This window comes from Xiphias gladius, chromosome 13 (assembly GCF_016859285.1).
Source record: "Xiphias gladius isolate SHS-SW01 ecotype Sanya breed wild chromosome 13, ASM1685928v1, whole genome shotgun sequence".
Taxonomy (NCBI): Eukaryota; Metazoa; Chordata; class Actinopteri; order Istiophoriformes; family Xiphiidae; genus Xiphias; species Xiphias gladius.
This window is the reverse complement of record NC_053412.1, coordinates 10198081-10216559: the sequence shown is the minus strand read 5'-3', so window position 1 is coordinate 10216559 and position 18479 is coordinate 10198081. Positions and strand designations below refer to the sequence as shown.

Here is an 18479-nt window from a genome sequence, read left to right as displayed (position 1 = left end):
ATCTTCAGCTTGGCTGTAACCTTTTTCTAATTGAGCTGTATGCTCCTCTATCAATAGGGTTCGTACTGTATAACGTATCTGACCTTATGGGCCATCATTTTTGCAAAGAGGAAGAGTGATCATGGAAGTTCATGGATGTTGTCGTGCACTTTGGTATGAAGAACTCAACACCACGGCCAGATTTTTGTGACCAGAGGATTCTTGCAGCAAACGTATCCATGTGGGAAAATTCATGAGGATTCCTAAGCCCCAGTGCCATTACCAGTACCACATCTTATGCTGGTGGTAGCAACATATTTAGCCTACAGGCATGAGAACGTTATCAGTCTTGAAGAGCTCTCGGAAAGAAGGCACCGGAGCTGTGCTCCAACAGGATGCGACTGGATGTCAGCATGTGGAGGTCAGCTTGCCAACTCTCATACTTTTGGCTAGAAACGCTCCACATTCAGGCGCGCCGACACCAGCAGGGTCCTATGTATGTCTCAAAACTGAGAGATAGAAGTTACGGCCGTAACTTTGTTAATTATTGAAATCTTCTGATGTGGCATTGTGATGTAATGCGAGCCCTACTGACCCGCATGCACGAGCTAAGCTTGTTGCGCACTGATTCACAGTTTTCTGCGGTGAAATAACTGGGAACAAAGCAACCGTGCTGAGGGGGAGTCCTGCACCAACAGAGCCGCTACGTTTTTATTTTCAGCTTAAGTCCAAATATCTTTGCCTCTGAGGAATCACAGTAATTTTGTCTTGCGAGTCAAGTGGATTATTGCACAAAGTTTTCAGTTTTGCTGCTTAAATGCAATACTATTTGCAGTAATGGCATTCTGCAAGCATGAAACTTATGTAATCACTTAAGTAAATAAAAAATAAGGCGACAGACAGTAGCCCTAATAATGAAAACAGAATTTGTGCCAAGCCTTTAAGGTACTGTAGATGCAGCAGTGGCCTGTGGGACTTCACAGTGCGTCATGGAGTTGAACTTTTTCCCCCTCAGATTCATTTGAAGGGTCGTTTCACCCAAATTACCAATAAATTAACAAAATAAAAATGAAAATGTTCTCGCTTCTCCCTTGTGGTATTGGGCCACTTAGATAGATATCTGAGGCATCTTTTGCTGAAATTTCACCACTTTCACTGTCTTACGATGGATGCAAAGGGAATTTAGTTTATGGTACGACATTTGAAAAACTGATATTTAGAAAATTTAAAAGCAAAATCTCTTTTCAGGGAACAGTGCCATTGTTACTCTGGCAAATCCATATCCACAGAACACAATGTCTATGGCTGACTATGGCTGTTTCCTAAAGTTTAAAGTTTTAACTGGAGACATACCATAGATTTGTGTCTTTTGTATCCTTCAACATCACTGATTCTGACATATAATTGCAAAGATATTTGAGGTCCATTACATATTATAAAAGCTCCATTGCAATAGAGGACACAAACAAAAGAGGACCACACGGAGACAAACGAATCTTAGGGATAAGTTCCAAAAGGGCTAGAGACCAAGACAAACCAGAGTTAAAACAAACACAAAATACATCCAAGCTGTCAAAAGGGTGGTCTCAAAACCACGTGTCAGGCAGCCTGCTACCGTGTGTAACAGCACAAACTGTCACTGTAATCTTATCTGTCGAAATGTTGCTGCACCACTGTCCCCAAGACAAACTCTGGCCCATGTATTTTCTTCTTGGCAAATGAAGTTATTCCAAATCTGAAAGGAAAGACAAATTCCCATGTGTCTGGGATAACAACAGTTCACTCCTTTAACACTTCAAGCGCGAAGAAAAAACTTGATGGAGCCTGGCACAAGCGACGCGACGCCGCCACGCACATAGCAAAACACACGCGGCGCCAGCGTGCTCGTTAACCTTTGGACAGGCATCTGTGCGTGTGTGTTTGTTGGCTGTCCTGCGGTGACAGATGAAGCCGAGGATGATAGAGTGTGCCTGTCTCCTTCCGGATCGCTTGTACGCACACATAGTAGCCGGCTTACACACATGTACACAGAGATACACACCTCTGTGCACGGAGAGGGACACAAATTACTATGTAGACACGGATCAGTTTGGTTGTTGGTCATTTTACATGTAATTTAAATGTTTGCTTGCACGCACGCACGCGCACACAGAAACACACACACGCACGCACACACACACACACGCACACACACACACACACATGCACACACACACACACACACACATACTCACAGCTGGAAAACCGGTCAGTGGTAGGAAACTGATTAATCTCTTCCATTTGTGTCCAAATGCAGTTGACAATAACATTTACTATAAAACAGCTTGTGCGTACACTCCATCACCTATACAAGATTTCTCTGTGTGTAAGAGAGACGGCGTAGAATTTATTCATGAGGAACATTTCGCAGAACATCACAAAGTGATCAACAGGGATGCCAAGGACACCGTGAACGTAATTAACAAGCAGGAGAAGTGGAAAAACAACAACGCACCAAATCGAAAATCTCAAGTCGAAGTGTGTCTGCGTGTGTTGTTATGTGGGTGGCTGCATGCATTACAGCAGAGCAGTGTTTGTCATTACCATTGTGCCTGTCCCATTGTAAAACCGTTCTAACGTGTTTTTTCCTCTTCTTTCTTTCCTTTTCTCACAGACTAATGTACATAAACAACACAAGACAAATCACCAGAGAGGCTGAAAGATAATGGAAGCAGCAGTTCTTGCACTAATGTTGCCTGGCAACCAGACCAAGGTGATTTAGAAACTGAATACATTCGCTGAATATTTGTCTTAAAAGTGGCGTTTCCATGCGTCGAAGCAGGTAAATGTCTGGCAAAATTCATCAGGCACGTCTGTTTCCATTTCGTGGGACAAAACACAAGAATGGAGATGCGGGCTTGTGAGTGGTGGACTGTAACTTCAAATCCTCAGGCCGACTATCTGGGCAAATCCAGGATGAGTGAAAGAGAGTGAGCGACGCACCAGTCCTTTTTAACAAGCTCTGCGTGGGTGCCCTTTAACATGGCAATTGACCCCCCCCGACACCTCCAGTGAATGGTCAGCAGCACAAAACTGCACTTGTGTTGCGCAGGCGTGTGCACATCTTTATCACGTTTCTGGCATGAAAAAAGGGGAAAGATATAGCTGGTGCTGGATGTCTGTATCAAATCTAAGGTCGTTCATTAATGATTGAACGCATTTTCAAGCACATTAAAGGTCGGAAAGACACAATGAAAGAACTTGCACCGGGAGTTGGCAGTATCATTATTGCACAAGCGAAAAAATCCATCTTGTATTCCTTCTTAAAATCTTTAAAGTGTAGTCTGTCTTGAGGTCCGCTGGCCTGGAGGGATAATTTATTTAACGTAATAAATTTTGGGAGCTGTAGCCAAACTTCCGTTCCATTTGAGCAGCCAAGGTGTATATGGAGTAAGAAATGTTGCTTGCAATGCTATCTTCGAGCTTGAAAAGCACATTTAACATCGACAACTATTAAATGCAATGTTACCACGTTATTACAAATTCTTTTCATGTTTATCCTTTGTTTAGTGTACTTGTTTTTACAGAAATACTATAAAAGTGTACAGAACAGTTTTGGTTTACCAATTTAAATCCCCTTTCAGATTCGCACACTGTTGCAAAGGCGTGATGGCCATCAACCTTTCCGAATAAATGCTTGAGTCGCGTTTACATAAAAGTTGTGAAGGCAGCCCTATGAGGTTCAGACCTGGTAACATTTCAGAAAAACTTTCTTTAGTCCGGGACTGTGAATTCTGTCAGATTACACGTAAAGGCTACTGCAGCACAAGGTTAAATACATGCAGAGAGAGAGAGACGTTAAAGGTGCGACTTGCTCTGCCTTATCAGGTTCTCATTACAAATTATCACTTTATTATCATCCTTTTATGCACAACCAGGATACAATCACTTTCCCTTTGTGGTGCAGGGCAAAAGAGGTTACAGAAAATATAGTACAGTCACAATTGTCAGTTTCAGCAAAAATGAGTCTCAACAATGTGTTGTTCTATGCTTGGCCAGCTCGGACTTTATAGAATAGGCTGCGGACACCGTCCAGCTGATTTCTTAGGGCAGGCTAGGCCTAGCGGTGGCTAACGTTAGCCACTTTGGAGTATCCCAGTGGCGTCCTTTGGTCGAGGCTAACCACCCCCCCTCCACTCCACACCCCTGAGCCAGTCCTTCAAATAAACTCCCGGAGACGAACTGATATCAAGGCTCCATCAAGATCCCGGTAAGATGCGACCGAACCAAACCCCCGAAATGTCTAAGTAGTGGAATTTTTACTAGAATTAGTCATTTTTAAATTATAAACCTTTACACTACCTGCCAGGTTACTACCCAACACTAGTCTTAAGAGCAATAATTATTTAACATAAATGAAGCCATTGTATGTCAGTCTTCACCAACCTCAACTGTGTTGGGTCAGTTTTTTTTTATTTTTTTTATTTTTTAATTTTACTACTTCTACTACTAAAGTGTAGTAGCAGTATCTTCTTATCATAAGTGAGCTTATGAGCAATGTGGAAACAGGCCCAAGTCTCACAGTAATTGCAAAATGGCTAATTAGCAAGTTGTAGGTTGCAATTAATGAGAGAGTGAGATACTGATCAATCAAACATTACATGTGGCACCTTTAAGGTTACAGGGTTAGAGGTTGGAAATCAATATAATCAATGGAGAGTCATCCAGGTCATCGACAGAAAAACATGTGGGCAGAACAACTTTGCCGCCAGTGATGGAATACGGAAGAGGAAGAGCGGCAGGAAGGTGGTTACAGTGTGCCAGGCAGACAGGAGTGAGAACATGAAACTCTTCTCCCATTCTCTTCAGTGAATAGGATTCCATACACAGTACTGTGCTCTACCACCAGGTGCCACTGTTAACTCACAGCAGCACCCCCCCCCCCCCCCCCCACCCGCCCTGCGAATCCCTCCCCCCTCTGCTCCTGCCTCCTCCCCCTGCACCCCCTCTATGCCTGTCCTCCTCTCTCTCTCTCTCTCTCTCTTTCCCTCCCTCATTCTTTCCCTCTAAAACAAAGTAATTGCCTGCAGCACAGTTCAGAGTCTCCTACTCTGTCTGACGCAGATCAGGCTCCAACCAGTCAATCATTATTCTCCACCACAACAATGAATACCTCGTGTGGTTCAAGGAGTCAAACCTGAAACCTGCTGTTGACACTAGTACGTTTGTCTGCCTCCCCGTGTGTGTGTGTGTGTGTGTGTGTGTACATTTGTGGACGTGGTGCGCAGTCTGGGCTAAAGTCAAGCAGCTGTATACTTGTATTTAAGCTGCACTTTTAGCGATTACAGCGAGGACGTTTGGAATCGTATTTATGCATGGCTGTGCGTGCAGACGCACAAGAATAGTGACAGACATTAATCTCCTTCCAGTATTCATCTGTCATTCAGACATCTATAATTCAAAAGCAGCCAGTCAGAGGTCCTGGCGGGGTCTACTTGCAAATAGAGCTGAATTTTTATTATTATCGATTCATCATTCACCTAATTTTTTTTTTTAGTGTCTCTCTCTTGTATACGCATTTGCAAGCACGTGTGCTGCCCATACGTGTACAGTATGAGCTTCTGTGAGTTATGCGTTTAAGGCTACTGTGTACGGATGTGTTTGTGTGTCGACTAGAAAAGGTCCGTCGTGAGTGTGCAGCTTCTCTGAGCTTGAGGATTCTGCTCTCCTGATTTTCTAATAACTGCGGGTCTTGACCAAAGTGCTATAAGAGTGTTATTGCTCTGCAATTTGATACCCGCATCACTTTCTGCTGACGGAGAGAAAGCGCGGAGGGGGAAGGTAGAGACAGAAAAAGGAAAGGGTTGGTAAAGCGACAGAGTTAGGACTCAGTTAAGCCATTTATTCAACCGGTGCCGTAGAGAGGAAGACAATCTCTTTTTCAAGGTAAGACCCAGCCAAGAAGGCAGCAAATGAAAATCAAGGTGCTAAATCCTCTGAGTATCCTAAGGGGAGCCTTTATAGTGTCGTCGAAAGACACTGACAAGCGTAAATCCAAGGGAAAGCTATGATTTCATATGGATCTCTTCAGTTTAATCTGGCTTGAATCACGACAGGAAGGGGAGATGTAAAGAAAGTGTGGAAGTGTTCCCAAGTCCTCAATAATACTTCACCTGTAAGTGAGCATGAAAAGACACAGAGAGTCTCAAGTGTGCAGCGAGGACTGGGAGGCTGTGGAATCTCAGTATAGTGTCTCGATATGATCTCTACATAAACATGTCAACGGTCTAAAATGTCAGCAGCAAGGTAGGAAAGAACAGAGCGGTTATTCACAACCCTCTTTGTCTGATGTGCCCCCACAGCTTGGCCCCCTTCTTAGACACCACCTGTCATGTTCCAAAGGTCCTTATTTGAATTGATTTCAAACTGGATGTTTTTTAAGACTAATGCTTAGGTCAGGTGCATTTGTCCTGCCACCGCTTGGTTTGGGAGAAGCCGGACATTTCTACCATTTATCTCATACGTTTAACAGTAGCTATTTAAACTATTAACCATTGCTCTTAGCTAACTCTTTAAACTGTTTATTGATGGTTGAATATTTCAACCATTTGCAATCCTTTTAGCTAACTTTGTAGGCTTCTCTGCTAGCTCGCTAACAAGATTTCCTCCACTCTCAGTCGCAACACTTTGTCTTCAGGTGTTTATTCCTACGCTTTTAACTTAGCTGAGCTACTCTGCGATTCTTCCGTGCTCCCCCCCCCCCCCCCGGCGACTTCAAAATACCCCCTGGGGTACAAGTACCCCTGGTTGGAAATCGCTGTCATAAAAAAAAAAAAAAAAAAAGCAATCAAATAATGTAGAGAACAAAAGAATGAGGAAGAGAGTGATGTGCGGGGATGACAGCGGGAGACAGAGAGTTGTTTCGGATTTACCGACCCTGCTGCCGAATGCTGCCGTCAGACAGCAGCAGAGAGAAGCCTAATTAACACAGAGAGCACCAGCCTCTGAGTGAGTCTGATCCAGCAGCATTATCACACCGCCCGTCCAACCTGAAACCGGCTCTGCTGAGCTGTTACCCCTTTCTCCCAAATTATCTGAGGTCATGACTTACTGCTCACTCTGTCTGAATGCACAACAGTGTTTTTCTGCATAGCCCCAGCCCCACAAGACCCGGCATCACCGTGAGGGTTATTTCTTCTAAATGCATCCCAGCATATCCACAGGGGTTGCATTTTCATCATTATCTCGACCATTTATTATAGTGATTTAGTATAATCTTAAGAAGTGCTATAATTTGATTTGATTCAGTGATCTAAATTATCTCTATAGTGGCACTTTTTAATAATGGTATCTTTCCAAAATGCCAGATTCACATAAATGTAGGGTTAATGTAATGTGTACCCCACTCTCAATTTGTTTCAGCTATCACAACGTGCAATCCTGTTATTTTTTGAGCATCCAGGGTTCCGAAAATAAAAGCCCGGTTCATTTACAGTGGCAGAGATAATGTCAGATTATGTTAAATTGACTCAACTCATGGACTCAACAGTACAAAAGAAGAATATAGGTTTCTTGATAAAAAGCCTGTATCCATAAAACCTTAGGGACTGTGCGGAAATTAACCTTTTCCCCTTTTCTTTCGCCGCCCTCCCTCCAGTAATTTTCATACAGTCCCCTCTGCCCTTTAACAGGTTGTTTAGAGTTTAAACGTAACAGGGCTGAAGAACTCTCTCATGCATCAGTCTAAACTGCTGTTTAAACCAAGATTAGTGGGTTGCTATTTGAGTCCGTCGAATCCATTATGATCCTAATGATGTGTTGAGCAGGGGCGAACCTATTAAAAAGAGAGCTTCTGTTTAAAAATGAACAAAAAAAGACCAAAAGCCAAAAACAGGGATGGTAACAGTAACAGTAAGACAAATTTAGGCTTTCCACACATACTGCTCATGCACACTCACACACACACACACACACACACACACACGCTTTAATTTGCATCGGGCAACTACTTTGGTGCATTTAAAAGGCAACTCTCCACCCAGCCCCCACCCCCTCAAAAAAAAACCCCAACACTTTTAGAGAGGTAAAATGTGTATATGTGAGTCCCACTCCATTAATGCAACACAAAAAAGGGCTCAAACACAGGGGTGACCACAGGGAAGGGAGAGAGAGCTGCAAAAAAAAAGGACTATGACTAAAAAATGTCACAGTGAATGGAAGCTGTTAAATATGCCATTTGATTGGCCCTTTTTCCTGAAGCAACCGCGGGCAACATGCTGGGTACATATTTCTCTTTTGGCTCTTTGGAGGCTCGGGCCTGAGAAAGTACCTTAATATTTCTTTGCCTCTGTTTCCTCTGTCCTGGCTGTTATCAAGGCTATTTCACTCTTCTGTTGGATCAGTACACGGCAACCTCACCACTCCCCCAAAAACTCGGAATGCTGAATGACATTTTGCAAATTGCCATTACCTTATTTGCATGAAATTGCACGGATCTCAACTTTCCCCGGCTCCTCTTTTTAATTTAATTTTTTTTTAATGCCATGATAGTATGCCCTGTCCTTGCTTTACCCTATCAAAAAATTAGTGGCAGTAAACTGGCCATGAAATTTTTCACGAGAGTGGAAGTCTGGGATTAAGATCATGTTATGGCATTTGGTTGTTTAATTGGCCCTCAGAAGGAACGGGCTACAAAGTGGAAATTTTTTCCATATCTACACCTTAGCCAGGAATTTTACTCATGGCACAGGAGAACAGCGTTCCAGCCAGGTGCTGGCCGCCAGGCAAACACCAAGAATCAAACATAGCTGTGTCCCACTTACTGCTGCCCCATTTCTGGCCATCGCTGTCACCTTGGACAACAAGCTGGCCAAGAAATATGAGCCCATTCCCCCTGTTTTTCAGTGATTGTGCCCTATAGTGAATGCTCATTAGCATTTTTTCCTCCACAATAACTGGCCTGCAGTGTGCCCATCTGTTGACTGATTGTTGAAGCCAGGTGTGCTTGTACGCATTTGTTTCCTCCTTTTTATTTGGAATCAAATGGTGTTATTAACGCTAATTTGCACTGTGATGTTGGCTGCAGTCGGGGCTTGTAATCACAACACACCCACACACACACACACACTGGATGCCCTCGATGGCTCTACATCCTGAGCTTTCATGTCAGCAATCATTTTGCAAGGAGTAGGTGTCAATATTTTTAAAGTGGTGGGTATCTCATTTTGGATGGCAACTCTCTCTCCTATAAATGTCACTACATAGGGGCCCCTGGCTGAGCTGGCCTAGCGCTCAGGCTCAGCTAGTTTTATGGGCCCCCCTTGCAAATGAACTTTAACAGTCATGTCATAGCTGTAGAGTGAGAGGAAGGGGACATTTTTGGATTTTTGGGGATTTAAAAAACAAGAAATCAGAGTGCAGAAACGTGAGATTGCGTTGCATTTAAGGACACACTGAGTGTGTTGACACTGACTGTGACATCACATGACCCTCATGCCCTTTTTTTTATTTAATTAATTGAATCAATCCCATCACAATAAAGCCCGTGATTAAACTCATACCCCACTTATTGTATCACATCGTTGATTCGCTGGAGAAGAATGGGGCAAACTCTATAATACCTAGCCAATTACTGCTTTTCAATAATGTAATTCCACTGAGGGAGGGTCCCTCTCCACCCACCGCTCTTGCTCCTACAGCAAATGGCGACTGTGCACCGGAACAATGACTGGAAATCAATGCTTTGTTTGTTCAGCATGGCAGATTTCACCTGCTCGAGTGTCTTCTATTTCCCTATTATACCAGCAGCAGCGTGTTGTGGCGTTTGAACGTCAGCTGTATGAGGGACACAAAGGGATTATGTGTATGATGGTGTACAGAATGTACCAGCAAGATAGAGGCAAAATTTCAATTTATATCATTATATATGACATTGTTGGATTGGTAATACTGATGCAACAATGTGCAAGCAGCATTTTACCCTCGTAGCTGGTCAGTGGAGCTAGTGTTTCATATACAGATCTATTGTTTAGTGGTTTCTAGCTTTGGGGCCAGGCCCTGCCAAAGAGTCACCAGATGAATCTAACGGGTCGTGAGATTATGTATGGGAGAGGAAATTAGAAAAAACACCAGTTCTGCTACACAAAATTGTTATTCTTTTTTGGTTCCTGCTTTTTTTTTCTGAAGTGTTGGAGAACTTTACCTCTTTTGGCCTCTGAGTTACTGAAATGAAACCGTCTGAGAAGTTTGAGGGGAGTTGGTGGAACAGCTAACACTTTATAATCTAAAAAGTCACAAGGCCAAAAAGCTGTGTACTACTTGTTTAATCTTTAACAATGCAAATTATAAATTTAACATACTCTATATGTTATATGTAAAATCGGTAGTGTGTTATTTTACGGGTATGGAAACTTCCCTCAGAAACATAAAGAATCAAAATTAAGAATTTTTGTTAGTCTTTTAGGGAAATCTGATGGATATTGACATGTTTTTATGAACAATTTCACTTACTTCATACTTAATTTCCTAGTTTTTCCTTAAAAACTCGAATATAAAAAGTGGGTAACGGTAACATTTTCTTTATTTCTCTTATGCTTTTCCTGGAAATATCCTAGTGATTTGCAGCTAAATACCAGCTAATTTTTAGAAAAGTATGAAGAAAGTGAAAGTGTGCTATAACACAAAAATAAAACATGTATTCATTCATCCATTCTAATTAGCATTTCCATACTTTCTTTGATACATTTTTATTTACTATATTCTTAACACATACAAGTAACTATATTCTTAACTTGTTCTCCTCTTAACTGTGCTCGTTTAACATTTTCTGTGGCAAAAGGTTCAAGGTTTCACCTTATCCTCTCATTTTATTTTAGCACAAATTCTGGATCACAGAGCAGTCTATTTTGCAGAAATAGAAAAAAAAAACAATCAAGGCAAGAGTATTTCCCATTCACAGACATCTAGCCTGCATTGTTATCAAAGAAATGGTCTTTTTTTCTGCAAACGATGCATCTAAAATGCCAAATCTAAAGGTATTTTTTTTTCTCTCTTTTATCCTTTGTGGCTCTATTCTAACACAAGTTAATAGCATTTCATAATCCATGATATCTATTTATGAGCAAATCAGACATCAGAGGATGTTAACAACAGAAAGCAAAACAAAGCTGAAGTTTTTTTGTTTTTTGTTGCATTTTATTCTAAATCTAACCTTAAAAATACACTTTTCCCTATGAAGTCTTGAATATTCAATTTATAAGTGACAAAATTCAAAACCCCACTCGCACACACGGCAGCCACCTCGACAAAACACATGCACACATGCAAATACAAGTGCATCCTCTCACCAGAGAGCACACTCACGTACACACATACACACACACACACACACACACACACACACACAAACACACACACACACACACATACGGTTTCATCCCACTGCTCATCTCTATTCCCCTGGCTGTCCAGTCCAGTCCAGGTTGGTCGTCTGGGGAGTGGAGGCAGGCTGAACCTGTCCGCTCTGCTTACTATCATTGCCTGGCAGCAAACCTACAGGGGTCAAACACAACTTCACTTCCCCTCACATGCCTCAGAAGGGCTTGATTGATCCTGCCTGGCACCGTAGAGGCCAGTGGAATGGAGGAGTGAAACTGCAGTCCTCTGCAGATCTGGCACCAGATTGGGGTCAGACTGGTATTGGGAATGGATTCAGTTAGAGTGATGGATTGATGGATGTGTAAGGATTTGGGGAATGTAAGAATTATGAGCACCTGATGGGCTGGTGCATCATAAACTCAAGCCATGAATTTTTTTTTATTTTAAATTAAACCAAGCAGAATCATGACAAAGAACTAACCATAAACTCAAACCTTTAGGCTTGTAACCACTAAAAATGAAGCTGTGTGTAATTCACCTTTTTTCAGATTTTTAGATGCCTGGAGAGGTGAAAGTATCCGGAAATTCACAAGAAAAAAGCAAGACATTAGAGAAAAAATGTGATTTTGTGTAATAGAAATATATACAGGATAATATTATGCTGGGGTCCTCTAGGAGTCCAAGCCTCCAGGTTGAGAACTGCTGATTTAACTAAAAAAAAAAAAAAAAGACATGCCAAAAATGGAGACACGATGTGAAGAGTTCTTTCACGGATATCTACAGTTGTTTTAATTGTGTAAGATATAAAAATGAAATGCTCTTTTCCTATAACTGTGGAGCAAAGTCATTTTTGTCTGAAGCCAGCCACTATAAGCAGTGAACAAAAATGTCCTTTTATATTTCAATTATCTGGCAAAGAAAAAGAAATTGTAGGAGATGGTTACTTTGCTGTTAAGATAGAGAATGTTATTCAGCCATTTTGGCATTTGAAGCTAAAGTACCAAGAAACATTTCCAATATTTTTGGATGCTGGCATTAAAATTTGCTAACCACCTCCCCCTTGCCTCCGAATTAGCCCTGGGAGCAGCTACTGCAATCCGCCGCAGCGTGTCTTAGTGAGACACGTACTGAGTGGCTCTGTCAACAGGGACTGGCAGCCAGTCACAGGTTTGGTACAATGTCAGTTGTTGGTATGTGCTAATACGGAAACGCTAGAGACGCATTTGCTGAAGAAAATGTGTGTGATAGCTGTGCACATTGACGCCGATTGGCGTTATTTTTGGTTGACTTTATAATCATATGGAAACTACTGGCAGCTGTAATGGGAGGTAAAGGAGGCTTTAAGAAAAATTCAGGATTGAGCTTCAGTACATTATAAATATTACTCATAAACTGTACATGTCCTTATAATGAGCATATTCATCGTTTATCGGTATGCAATGCTGTGCATTTTGAAATTTGAATGGAGTTAGTATTATTTACAGGTGCTGTGATCCATAAAACAGTTGGAGTGAATGGGCCTCCATAGACTTCAATGTATTTTGTAACTAATAATAACTCATAAATTGTACATTTCATCAGTTGATCAGTGTACAGTAATAGGCACTTTGAATCTTCAGTGGAGTTTGTACTGTATAGAGTGTTTGAGAGCACCCGTCTAAAAAGAGTTACGCACGATTTCATACGTCAGTACCTCAGCAGCCTCATAATGGTAGGAGGAGATATATGGTACATGAACGGAAAGTGCATTCATGTTTTTTGAGTTACGGATGAGCAAAAAAAGGCTAATTACAATAAAAAATGTGTGTAATTGTTGCATAGCTACTGATTTTCACCAGATTATGGTTATAAATTTTTAACGATTTAGCTGCTACCTCCCGTACATGCAGATAGAGCTTCTTCTTCTTATGGCTCATAAAGCAATATCTGCATGTGACACCTCCACCTAAAACACATTTGGAACGCTTTCAGCATTATGCGATGATAGATGGACAAAGGCTTTTGCTATTTTAGTATTTGAGGTTTCCAGGATAACATTTTAAGCAAGCTCGAAGATCACAGAGAATCCCAATACGCTGTACATTTATCCCACTGCTTACATGGTTCATGTGCATTCAGCTCCCAACTCTGATATTTACAACAGCACCTGAAGGCAGGATGATACAGGGGGCATGCCAGTTAGCGTATGTTAAAAGATTATGGTGGTACATGCTGACATTCAACGTTTACATTGCTGTCAGTTCCAGCGCAGCCACATAATTTAACATTTGATCACATTTGCCCACAAGGGACACCAGTGACTTCTTTTTCCGGCCTCTTTTTTGACATTTTTGGTCTGCCGTACCTCCACGCTCCTTTGTTAGGTCAACTCATCTGCGGTTGGCCCTCCGAATGCAGCCGGCCGCTCTGTCGGCTCAGCGTGGGGGTTTGCCTCACTCACACAACCCCTGAGTGGAGCAGCTCCCAGTCTACATCAGAACTTCCGAACATCACGGGACATTTCGAGGAGACGCTGGCTTCACCCCCTCGGTGGACAGGCCGACTGCGGCTCCAGATGGCCAGTCCACCTCTGACGCCGGAGGGGCCAGATTCTCAGAGAGTTGCTCAAGCGCTTTTTATGACGGGGATGATCCTGTCATTAGTCTCTTTAACAACCGACAACAAAACGCGCAATATTTTCAAGTGTATCCAGGCCATCATAAAAGACACGCCCCCGGCACTGTTATCTTTTGAAAAATGTTTTTTCTTAAAAAGAGACCCAGGTAGTAATTTTGCAGCCCAGTGCTTGTGCTTCCTGAGTGACTGATAAGTGCCTCATCATTCCTCACACTTTCCCAGGCTGAAAGGAGCCCACAATGACAACCCAACAATGTGAATCCGGGGATGGAGCAAGAGTGGATCATTAGTACGCTGTTGCCATGGAGCCCGTGTTATTAAAAGTAGTACATCTACAGTTGTTACATTAAAGGAGCCGGTGAAAGAATGAAGTGTTACTTTTTTGGCCCCTGATGTGGCACTCTGGGCGTGCTAAAGATAACACTCTAAGAATGGAAGGTGAAACTTAGCTCCGGATGAAGGAAGAGCACAGACATATGACTTTTTTTAAAAAGAAACTGTTGTTGCATCGTTGCAATAGCCTGGATCCAGCCCTCGTTTTGGGTAACTTCCTACCTGCTCATTAACCGCATCATCATTTGAATTTGTCTTCGGGGGGCTGCCTGCCGGAATTCATCGTCGTCGTCAGTGGCGGCAGGATTGTTTGTGAGCCATCAAACTGTCAGAGCTACCTTGCGTCACGGCCGCATGCGAATGTGGGGCAAACGGCGTCCCGACAGCAAATTAGCAAGTCTATTCGCAGTGTTTGGTGCCTGCGTGCCCAAACTGCCACAAACCTCTGAAACCACCGGGCAGATTTCGGAACCATACGATTGGAGTCACTGCGTGGCAACTGAGTGAATATGAGAGAAAAGAATTCACGGGGATAGACCAAGACACCTACTGTTACTCTGTTGCTCCACCCCAAATAAGGAAAATCCTGTGTTAATGCATGAAGGCTGGACATAAGGGGGGAGGACACAGAGTATAACCACTGACACAGTGCCCTCCACCCACGACTGCATCCAGTAAAATACTGTCGTAGAGGCCTAGTACAGAGAAATGGCACAACAAATGCCAGTAATGCAATAAAAATACATGCCTATAATACCATAAAACAACATAACTGAGGCTTTGAGCAATAATCTAATACTATTCTCAGAGAATAAATGTGAATTGCTGATGCTTATTGACTCAAAATATAACATTTACAGATGAATGAAACTTCATTGTGAATATGACAAATCCGCTGACAAATACTTACATTGTTATTGACTCTTTTGCACTACTGTCTTGTAACTCCGGCTCCTGAAAATACCATTCGTCTATGACTCATCTGCAATAGCAAACATGCCTTGTGATCGTTTCTCTTCCCTGCTAATATGAGTGCGAGATGAAGAAAACAATTACCGTGGCTAACTTTAGAGGCTAAATTAGAGTCACGTCCTCTGTCATTCATGCAAAATGTCATCCGGAATGATACACCACACTACTAAAACTACTATAGGCAGCTTTTCGTCCTGGATATAATACACGTCAGGTCAGCACCGGTCCTCTGGTGGCGCCAAGTCCATGAACAAAGTGTGTGATGAGAACTGCTCTTAATAGAGCGTCTTCTGCTTGGGATATGCTCCCCATCAACATCAGACAGATAAAAAGCAGATTTTCTTTTAAAAAGTCACTAAAGCCAAGTTGAATGAATCTCATACAGATGTTATTGTGGTTGGTGCTGTTTCTGAATCTGTTTGTTTTTATGTTCTTCTTATTCTGTATTTGTGACAATTGCTTTTGATTTCAATTGTGTGTTTCTTTGTTTTTTAAAGTTTTGACTCGTTTTGTTTTTTTGGGGGGGTTTTTCTTTTTTTTTTCTTTACTGATACAGTGTGATTTCAGTCATTATTTGTTTTATTAGTTGTTGTTTTTGTGTGGACCCTAGGAGGACTTGCAATCACTTTGCGGAAGCTATCAGGGATCCAAATAAATGAAATAAAGAAAAGAAATGTAAGAAGGAAACTTAATATTTTACGGCAAACTCCAACATTTATTTGAATATAAACATACTTTGTAGGAGACTGGGTTCTGCCTTGTAAATGCACTACAGGCTTTATTAGATACAGTTAACTGCATTATTCAATTTTAATGTTACTCTTTGTAGTGTGAATTTAGAGCGTGAATTATGGCATATATAGCATTTCTCCACTGATGTGAAAGTCTAGAAAAGTGAGCGTAATTAATGAAAAATAGTGTCGTCCCAACTTCGCTGAGGACGTACCAGTTATTCCACTGAATAACCCTTACGCTCATGCATGCACATGCAGTCTTGTGTCTTGGAACCTTTGATGACGTGCTGACTTAGAACATTGTTTAGAACATTATGTTCCTGTTACATATGGGTCGTTGACAATATGCCAACACACACACACACACACACACATATATACAGACTTCATGATGGAGCCGTCGTCAAAACGTGCAGCACTACGCATTGCAGCCTGGCCTTCAGCTCATTCTCGAAAAACCCACATGCTTTGAAGAGGAACTTCAGCTCCGTGGAGTGACTTCAGATAGACACTGGGTGCAAGGTAGATCACACTAAGAAAATCATTTCAGTCTCTCTTTTAATATAAGGCTTTTTTTTTTTAAATTTCATCCAGCTTTTAAAAAAAATACCACAATTTATCTGACAGCGCCAGGGAAAATGATAAAAGCCAAGAACACAGGCCATATTGACATGGCCTACATTCTGAATTGTCTAACGCCAACAAATTCACTTTGACAGTGCTATTTAAAGTATCACAGCAATGACTCATTACCCGGTTGTGATTGCACTTATTGTCCATGGTGATGCCAGCTCGAGAAGAGAGTGGCGTAAGGAATGATGAATCCAGTTATGTGCCCTGAGTTTGCTTTAATTGCTCACATGCATTTATCCCCAATGTATTAACTCTTAGTGAGAGACACAAGCCAACAAGGTTCCAGGAGATATTTTAATTGCAATAGCTTTTTTTTTGGGTCATGCTAGCGGCTTGGCTCTAGGGACAGCAATGTTGGTCTGGTGGCCCAGACTGAAATATCAACAACAATTATAGTTACCAGAGGTTGAATCCTCCTGACTTTGCTGATCTTGTGACTTCTCCTGCAGCGCCACCATGAGTTTGAAATTTTGGTCTTGTAGGGAAATATCTCAACAACCTTATGATGGCACCCCACACACACACACACACCCCACCCCCACCCCCAGCTGTTCTTGGTTTTTAGTGCTAATTAGCAAATGTCAGCAGGCTGACATTCTGAACTAAGATGGGGAACATGGTAAACATCATACCTGCTAAACATCAGTGAATTAGCATTGACGTAATGAGATTAGCATTTAGCCTACAGCACAGCTGAGCCTAAGTGCAGCCTCACGGAGCCGGAAGCATGGCTGTAGACTCTTAGCCTCATTTAAAATGTCCCTGAATCGTAATTTGAATACACAATACTTGAATACTAAGTTGTCTTCACACTTCTCCCTCTTTCGACTGAACAGCATTTAACTGCTGGAATGAAATGATATGGAATCAAATTTCTTATGAATTTATTTTAAAAAGCAGAAAGAGTTAGTGATATTTTTTCCTGAAAACCATCTTCGGTAATTCTGAACATTTATGACTCAGAACCCCAAAGTACTTTCAGCAAGACAACTCCTCAGTTCGGCTTGGCAGAGATATCTGCATATACATAATTCAAACACTTTTTTATAGCACGCAGTGCGGCGTTGCATGAATTCAGTCGGCTGGCTGTGAATCACTGTGCCTTGTTGCCTTATGAAAACAGCACTAGATAAACTTTGACATATTTACACACATCGCGGTGCGACTCTTTTACAGAACATAGGAGGGTTTTGTCAGCTTTCGAGGCACTGTGAGCGCAATAATGTCAGGATTTTTGTGTGTATTGTGAAGTAATGGATGAGAGAGGGAGCAAAGAAATGTGTGTGTCTTCCATTTGTGTGTACGCGTGCATGCATATGCCCTTACGTGTGTGTACATCTATTTACCTTTATCTTCAAGCTTGGGCAAGAGCATGAATGCACCTTGATCTGTATTTGTGCGATTGAGGACTCTAGCGTGAATGCGTGTTTATGCATGGCTGCATAGTGTGCACGTGTAGGCGTGTGTATGTGTGCGTGTGTGTGTGTGTGTGTGTGTGAGTGTGTGTGAGGCCTGTTGCTGGCCATCCAAGCAGACAGGTGTCAGGTCGTATCAGCTCATCGCTCCAGTGACCAGGTGGAAACCTGGAGGAGAAAAGGTGAATCACCGGGCTACGCTGTGGCAACAAAACTGCTCGGCTCATTCTACCATTACCTAAACACACACATACACTGATGGGGACACACTCACAAACACACAAACTGTTATCACATAGTAGAAGATAAAAAAATTGGAGGGAAGGAAAGGGGTAGCTACGCACATACTTAGAGAGAGAGTGAGAGGAATGAGTACATACTGACGGAGGCACCTTGACCGCGTTTGGCAACACGCACACGTGCACACATTCAGACTGAGTCA

General features: G+C 42.2%; 1 long non-coding RNA gene across 1 annotated transcript in view; it reads left to right on the top strand.

Moving 5' to 3' along the window:
- LOC120797963 overlaps positions 1-3360 on the top strand; it is a 35939-nt gene extending 32579 nt beyond the window's left edge. The window contains exon 3 of the long non-coding RNA XR_005708602.1: positions 2633-3360. This is a non-coding gene — a long non-coding RNA (uncharacterized LOC120797963). The remainder of the gene's footprint in view (positions 1-2632) is intronic.
- Positions 3361-18479: the final 15119 nt, after the last annotated feature.